Genomic DNA, 7820 nt, shown 5'->3' on the forward strand with positions numbered 1-7820 from the left:
AATCATTGTAACAAGAAAATAAAATTCCTACGATCTGATCGTGGAGGAGAATATTTGAGTTACGAGTTTGGTGTACATTTGAAACAATGCGGAATAGTTTCGCAACTCACGCCACCCGGAACACCACAGCGTAATGGTGTGTTCGAACGTTGTAATCGTACCTTACTAGATATGGTGCGATCTATAATGTATCTTACTGATTTACCGCTATCGTTTTGAGGTTATGCTTTAGAGACGGCCGCATTCACGTTAAATAGGGCACCATCAAAATCCGTTGAGACTACGCCTTATGAACTATGGTTTGGCAAGAAACCAAAGTTGTCGTTTCTGAAAGTTTGGGGCTGCGATGCTTATGTGAAAAAGCTTCAACCTGATAAGCTCGAACCCAAATCGGAGAAATGTGTCTTCATAGGATATCCAAAGGAAACTATTGGATACACCTTCTATCACAGATCCGAAGGTAAGACTTTTGTTGCTAAATTCGGAAACTTTCTAGAGAAGGAGTTTCTATCGAAAGAAGTGAGTGGGAGGATAGTAGAACTTGATGAGGTAACTGTACCTGCTCCCTTATTGGAAAGTGGTACATCACATAAACCAGTTTCTGTGACACCTACACCAATTAGTGAGGAAGCTAATGATAATGATCATAAAACTTCAGAACAAGATACTATTGAACCTCGTAGATCAACCAGAGTAAGATCCACACCAGAGTGGTACGGTAATCCTGTTCTGGAAGTCATGCTACTAGATCATGATGAACCTACAAACTATGAAGAAGCGATGATGAGCCCAGATTCCGCAAAATGGCTTGAAGCCATGAAATCTGAGATGGGATCCATGTATGAGAACAAAGTGTGGACTTTGGTTGACTTGCCCAATGATCGGCAAGCAATTGAGAATAAATGGATGTTCAAGAAGAAGACTGACGCTGACGGTAATGTTACTGTCTACAAAGCTCGACTTGTCGCAAAAGGTTTTCGACAAGTTCAAGGGATTGACTACAATGAGACCTTCTCACCCGTAGCGATGCTTAAGTCTGTCCGAATCATGTTAGCAATTGCCGCATTTTATGATTATGAAATTTGGCAGATGGATGTCAAAACTGCATTCCTGAATGGATTTCTGGAAGAAGAGTTGTATATGATGCAGCCAAAAGGTTTTGTCGATCCAAAGGGAGCTAACAAAGTGTGCAAGCTCCAGCGATCCATTTATGGACTGGTGCAAGCCTCTCGGAGTTGGAATAAACGCTTTGATAGTATGATCAAAGCATTTGGTTTTGTACAGACTTTTGGAGAAGCCTGTATTTACAAGAAAGTGAGTGGGAGCTCTGTAGCATTTCTGATATTATATGTAGATGACATATTACTAATCGGAAATGATATAGAATTTCTGGATAGCATAAAGGGATACTTGAATAAGAGTTTTTCAATGGAAGACCTCGGTGAAGCTGCTTACATATTGGGCATTAAGATCTATAGAGATAGATCAAGATGCTTAATTGGACTTTCACAAAGCACATACCTTGACAAAGTTTTGAAGAAGTTCAAAATGGATCAAGCAAAGAAAGGATTCTTGCCTGTGTTACAAGGTGTGAAATTGAGTAAGACTCAATGCCCGACCACTGCAGAAGATAGAGAGAAAATGAAAGATGTTCCCTATGCTTCAGCCATAGGCTCTATCATGTATGCAATGCTGTGTACCAGACCTGATGTGTGTCTTGCTATAAGTCTAGCAGGGAGGTACCAAAGTAATCCAGGAGTGGATCACTGGACAGCGGTCAAGAACATCCTGAAATACCTGAAAAGGACTAAGGATATGTTGCTCGTATATGGAGGTGACAAAGAGCTCATCGTAAATGGTTACGTTGATGCAAGCTTTGACACTGATCCGGACGATTCTAAATCGCAAACCGGATACATGTTTACATTAAACGGTGGAGCTGTCAGTTGGTGCAGTTCTAAACAAAGCGTTGTGGCGGGATCTATATGTGAAGCGGAGTACATAGCTACTTCGGAAGCAGCAAACAAAGGAGTCTGGATGAAAGAGTTCATATCCGATCTAGGTGTCATACCTAGTGCATCGGGTCCAATGAAAATCTTTTGTGACAATACTGGTGCAATTGACTTGGCAAAGGAATCCAGATTTCACAAGAGAACCAAGCACATCATGTAACGCCCCGAGACCGATGTGCCAGGTGTCGTCCAGTTATTCGTTGTTGTTGCCTTGTCTTTGCTTGCGTGTCATGCATTGCATATCATGTCATCATGTGCATTTCATTTGCATACGTGTTCGTCTCATGCATCCGAGCATTTTCCCCATTGTCAGTTTTGCATTCCGGCGCTTCGTTCTCCTCCGGTGGTCATTTCTACCTTTCTTTCGTGTGTGGGGGGTAAACATTTCCGGATTGGACCGAGACTTGCCAAGCGGCCTTGGTTTACTACCGGTAGACCGCCTGTCAAGTTTCGTACCATTTGGACTTCGTTTGATACTCCAACGGTTAACCGAGGAACCGAAAAGGCCTCGTGTGTGTTGCAGCCCAACACCCCTCCAAGTTGGCCCAAAACCCACCAAAACCCTTTACATCATCTAGAGCGTTCGATCACGATCGCGTGGCCGAAAACCGCACCTCATTTGGACTCTCCTAGCTCCCTCTACCTATAAATATGTGCACCCCGTTCATTTTCGCGGACGAACCTAGCCTCTTCTCCACCGCGCCGCCGGACACGTCCGGGCGGAGCCGGACATGTCCACCGCCGCACTGCCACGTTGCCCGACAAATAGGAGTGCGCCACGTCATCACCGCCGCCTCCCTTCTCCACTCGCGCGCCGCCATGTGGCGCTGCCTCCGTCCTCCACCACGCGGCCCAGGGAAGCCCATCGCGGGCCCGCCCGGGCCCGGATTCCGCCGCCGCCCCGCGTCCGTTCTCCGCCGCGCGTTCGAGGTGCCCCGCCGCTGCCGCCAGGTGTTCCCCCGCACCGCCCTCACCGGCGTGGCCCGCCGCCACCGCACCCCACCGGCCCTGCCCCGACGGATCCGCGCCGCCGCTTCGGTTCGTCACCGGCGCCGCCATACTCGTCGCCGGGCCGGTCGCCTTCCGCCGCCGCCTCGCGCGCCGCGCTCCGGTCGCCGCTCCACCCCGCCGCTCACCGCCTTTGTCGCGCCTCCCGGCCGCCTCTCCTCGCTGCTGCGTGCTCCGGCAGCTCGCCGGTCTTCCTCGCCGGAGCCCGTCCCGGCCGGATCTACTCCGGTGGATGAGATCCACCGGGAGTTGGACCAGACGCCGCGCGCCCGCGTCCCGGATCTCGTCGTCCTGGATCTCCTCGTCCGCCTCGAGATTTCCATGTTTCATATGCCTATATTCATCATGTCGTAACTCCGCATCCGTAACTTCGATTTGAGCATATAGCATATCAAAATGTTCGTCTCAGAGAGTACATCATTTCATCTCATTGCATCATTTTCATTTGAGTTCATCTTGATGCCCTAAATTCTGTTGGAAGAGTGCTACTTGAGATAATTGTCAGATCTGCTGCTCCATTTAGATATTTGTCATTTTTGCCATGATTGTTGTGTGCATGATATGCCCATGAGCTCTACATGTGTTTTGTTATATGTTTTGCCATCTATCCAGAGGTGGAACCCATGTATTTTTGTGATGTGTGTGATGACTAGCACAAGCTTGCAAAGTGGTGCACTTGTTAATGCTGATTTCAGGGACTTAGCATTTCCACTAAGTCCTTGGTCTGTTTATCTCTTTATGCCATATGTTCATGTTGTTTCCTAGTGATTCGTGCCTCTTTTGAGGATGATCAGTAAAGATGTTTCGTTAATCTTGTGGTGCTTTATCCATCCATGTCTTTGTTTGAAATTATGGAGCACCCTAGCTTGAGTCAATCGAGCTCTACTTTTGTCACTTCGTGAATCTGGGCAGATTGTCTACTTTAGCAATTTTGCCGAGGTTGTTGTCGTTGATCCGTGCATGCTATGCTATTGTTCTTGCCATGTCTAGCTTGAATTTTATGTATTCTTGATGGATGTATTCTTAGCTTGTCATGACTTTCTCTGTAGTGAGTGCATCGAGCTCGCAAACATGCCTACTTGATATCTGTTTCAGCATGCTTCAGTTTTCACTAAGTCTGAGAACTGATTATGTTTTTGCCATGTTCACATGCTTGCAAATGTATTTTCTTATCCCTTTTGGCTCAAGGTCACTAAGGGACTTTTGTTAAGCTCTTTGAGTAGCTCCATGCCATGCTTTACTTTGCCATGTTCAGGTCCTGTAGCATATAGTTTTCATGCTCCGAAGTGTGCTACCTGATCTGAAATTCCAGACAAGTGTTAATTTCACTAAGTCTGAAATCTGTTTACCGTTTGCTCTTTTGCCATGCTTGTTTGAACCTGTTATTGGATGAATTGGCCGTAGCTCAGTGCTAGATTTTTGTTAAGAATCTTGCATGGATTCCTGCCATGTATTTTGTTGTCATGTTTGGATGCTGTAGCATGTTCATCTTGTTGCATTTAGATGGCTACTTGCTGTAAATCGCAGAACGTGGTCATATTTGAATCGCTTGCCATTTCCAAACCGTAACTCCGATTCCGGCGTTCTTTATATCGTTTTCAAGCGATTTCATCTCATCTTTCCAGTGGCACACTTGGTTTTCCAAGTTGAGGCCAGGTTCATTCGTTCCTTGTCAAATCATGCACATGTATCGCATACCGCATCCCGCATATCATACCATGTTCATGTGTTGGTTGTTTACTATGTTGTGTGCTTCTTTCCGGTGTTTGCTTCTTCGGGTTGGTTCCGGTAACGTCGCGTTTGTGAGGACCCGTTCGTCTACGTCCGTTTGTCTTCTTCATGGACTCGTTCTTCTTCCTTGCGGGATCTCAGGCAAGATGATCATACCCTCGAAATCGCTTCTATCTTTGCTTGCTAGTTGCTCGCTCTTTTGCTATGCCTATGCTGTGATACCTACCACTTGCTTTTCATGCCACCCATATTGTTGAACCAAGCCTCTAACCCACCTTGTCCTACCAAACCGTTGATTGGCTATGTTACCGCTTTGCTCAGCCCCTCTTATAGCGTTGTTAGTTGCAGGTGAAGATTGAAGTTTGTTCCTTGTTGGAACATGGAGGTGTTGTTCCTTGTTTGGAACATGTTTACTTGTTGGGATATCACAATATATCTTATTTAATTAATGCATCTATATACTCGGTAAAGGGTGGAAGGCTCGGCCTTATGCCTGGTGTTTTGTTCCACTCTTGCCGCCCTAGTTTCCGTCATATCGGTGTTATGTTCCCGGATTTTGCGTTCCTTACGCGGTTGGGTTATAATGGGAACCCCTTGACAGTTCGCTTTGAATAAAACTCCTCCAGCAAGGCCCAACCTTGGTGTTACCATTCGCCACCTAGCCTTTTTCCCTTGGGAGTCGCGCATCCCGATGGTCATCTTATTTTAACCCCCCCGGGCCAGTGCTTGTCTAAGTGTTGGTCCAACCCAGAGCACCGTGCGGGGCCGTCCCTTGGCAACTTGGGTTACGTTGGCTCCCGTACGCTTAGCTTGTCGACGCATCGGGTGGTCTTGCTGGACTTGTTTTACCATTGTCGAGGATGTCTTGTAGAACCGGGATACCGAGTCTGATCGGAATGTCTCGGGAGGAGGTCTATTCCTTCGTTGACCGTGAGAGCTTGTCATGGGCTAAGTTGGGACACCCCTGCAGGGATTTGAACTTTTGAAAGCCGTGCCCGCGGTTATGGGCAGATGGGAATTTGTTAACGTACGGTTGTAGAAAACCTGAAGTTGACCTTAATTAAAATACATCAACCGCGTGTGTAACCATGATGGTCTCTTCTCAGCGGGGTCCGGGAAGTGAACACGGGTGTTGGAGTTATGCTTGACGTAGGTTGTTCTAGGATCACTTCTTGATCATACTTTACCGACCGTGCTTTGCCTTCTCTTCTCGCTCTCATTTGCGTATGTTAGCCACCATATAGGCTAGTCGCTTGCTGCAGCTCCACCTCATACCTTTACCTTACCCATAAGCTTAAATAGTCTTGATCGGGAGGGTGTGAAATTGCTGAGTCCCCGTGGCTCACAGATACTTCCAAAACCAGCTTGCAGGTGCCGATGAGCCCGTGCCAATGACGCAACCAAGCTCAGGAGGAGCTCGATGAAGATCTTGCCCTTTGTGTTGTTTCGTTCCAGTTGATCAGTAGTGGAGCCCAGTTGGGGTCGATCGGGGACCTTGTCGCATTTGGGGTTCTTCTTTTATTTTGGTTCCGTAGTCGGACCTTGATTGTATTTGGATGATGTAATGCTTTATTCATGTAATTGTGTGAAGTGGCGATTGTAAGCCAACTATGTATCTTTTTCCCCTATTGTATTACTTGGGTGTGTGAAGATTACCTCACTTGCGACATTGCTTTCAATGCGGTTATGCCTCTAAGTCGTGCTTCGACACGTGGGAGATATAGCCGCATCGAGGGCGTTACACATCAAGAGACGCTTCAATTCCATCCGGGATCTAGTCCAGGTGGGAGACATAGAGATTTGCAAGATACATACGGATCTGAATGTAGCAGACCCGTTGACTAAGCCTCTTCCACGAGCAAAACATGATCAGCACCAAAGCTCCATGGGTGTTAGATACATTACTGTGTAATCTAGATTATTGACTCTAGTGCAAGTGGGAGACTGAAGGAAATATGCCCTAGAGGCAATAATAAAGTTATTATTTTATTTCCTTATATCATGATAAATGTTTATTATTCATGCTAGAATTGTATTATCCGGAAACATAATACTTGTGTGAATACATAGACAAACTAGACGTCACTAGTATGCCTCTACTTGACTAGCTCATTAATCAAAGATGGTTATGTTTCCTAACCATAGACATGTGTTGTCATTTGATTAACGGGATCACATCATTAGGAGAATGATGTGATTGACATGACCCATTCCTTAGCTTAGCACCCGATCGTTTAGTATGTTGCTATTGCTTTCTTCATGACTTATACATGTTCCTATGACTATGAGATTATGCAACTCCCGTTTGCCGGAGGAACACTTTGTGTGCTACCAAACATCACAACGTAACTGGGTGATTATAAAGGAGCTCTACAGGTGTCTCCAAAGGTACATGTTGGGTTGGCGTATTTCGAGATTAGGATTTGTCACTCCAATTGTCGGAGAGGTATCTCTGGGCCCTCTCGGTAATACACATCACATAAGCCTTGCAAGCATTGCAACTAATGAGTTAGTTGCGAGATGATGTATTACGAAATGAGTAAAGAGACTTGCCGGTAACGAGATTGAACTAGGTATTGAGATACCGACGGTCGAATCTCGGGCAAGTAACATACCGATGACAAAGGGAACAAAGTATGTTGTTATGCGGTCTGACCGATAAAGATCTTCGTAGAATATGTGGGAGCCAATATGAGCATCCAGGTTCCGCTATTGGTTATTGACCGGAGACATGTCTCGGTCATGTCTACATTGTTCTCGAACCCGTAGGGTCCGCACGCTTAACGTTACGATGACAGTTTCATTATGAGTTTATATATTTTGATGTACCGAAGTTTGTTCGGAGTCCCGGATATGATCACGGACATGACAAGGAGTCTCGAAATGGTCGAGACATAAATATTGATATATTGGAAGCCTATGTTTGGACATCGGAAGTGTTCCGGGTGAAATCGGCATTTTACCGGAGTACCGGGAGGTTACCGGAACCCCCCGGTAACCTAATGGGCCTTAATGGGCCTGGTGGAGGAAGAGGAGAGGAGGCCTAGGGGCTGCCGCGCGCCCCTTCCC

The sequence above is a fragment of the Triticum aestivum genome, chromosome 7A, assembly GCF_018294505.1.
Source record: "Triticum aestivum cultivar Chinese Spring chromosome 7A, IWGSC CS RefSeq v2.1, whole genome shotgun sequence".
Lineage (NCBI taxonomy): Eukaryota > Viridiplantae > Streptophyta > Magnoliopsida > Poales > Poaceae > Triticum > Triticum aestivum.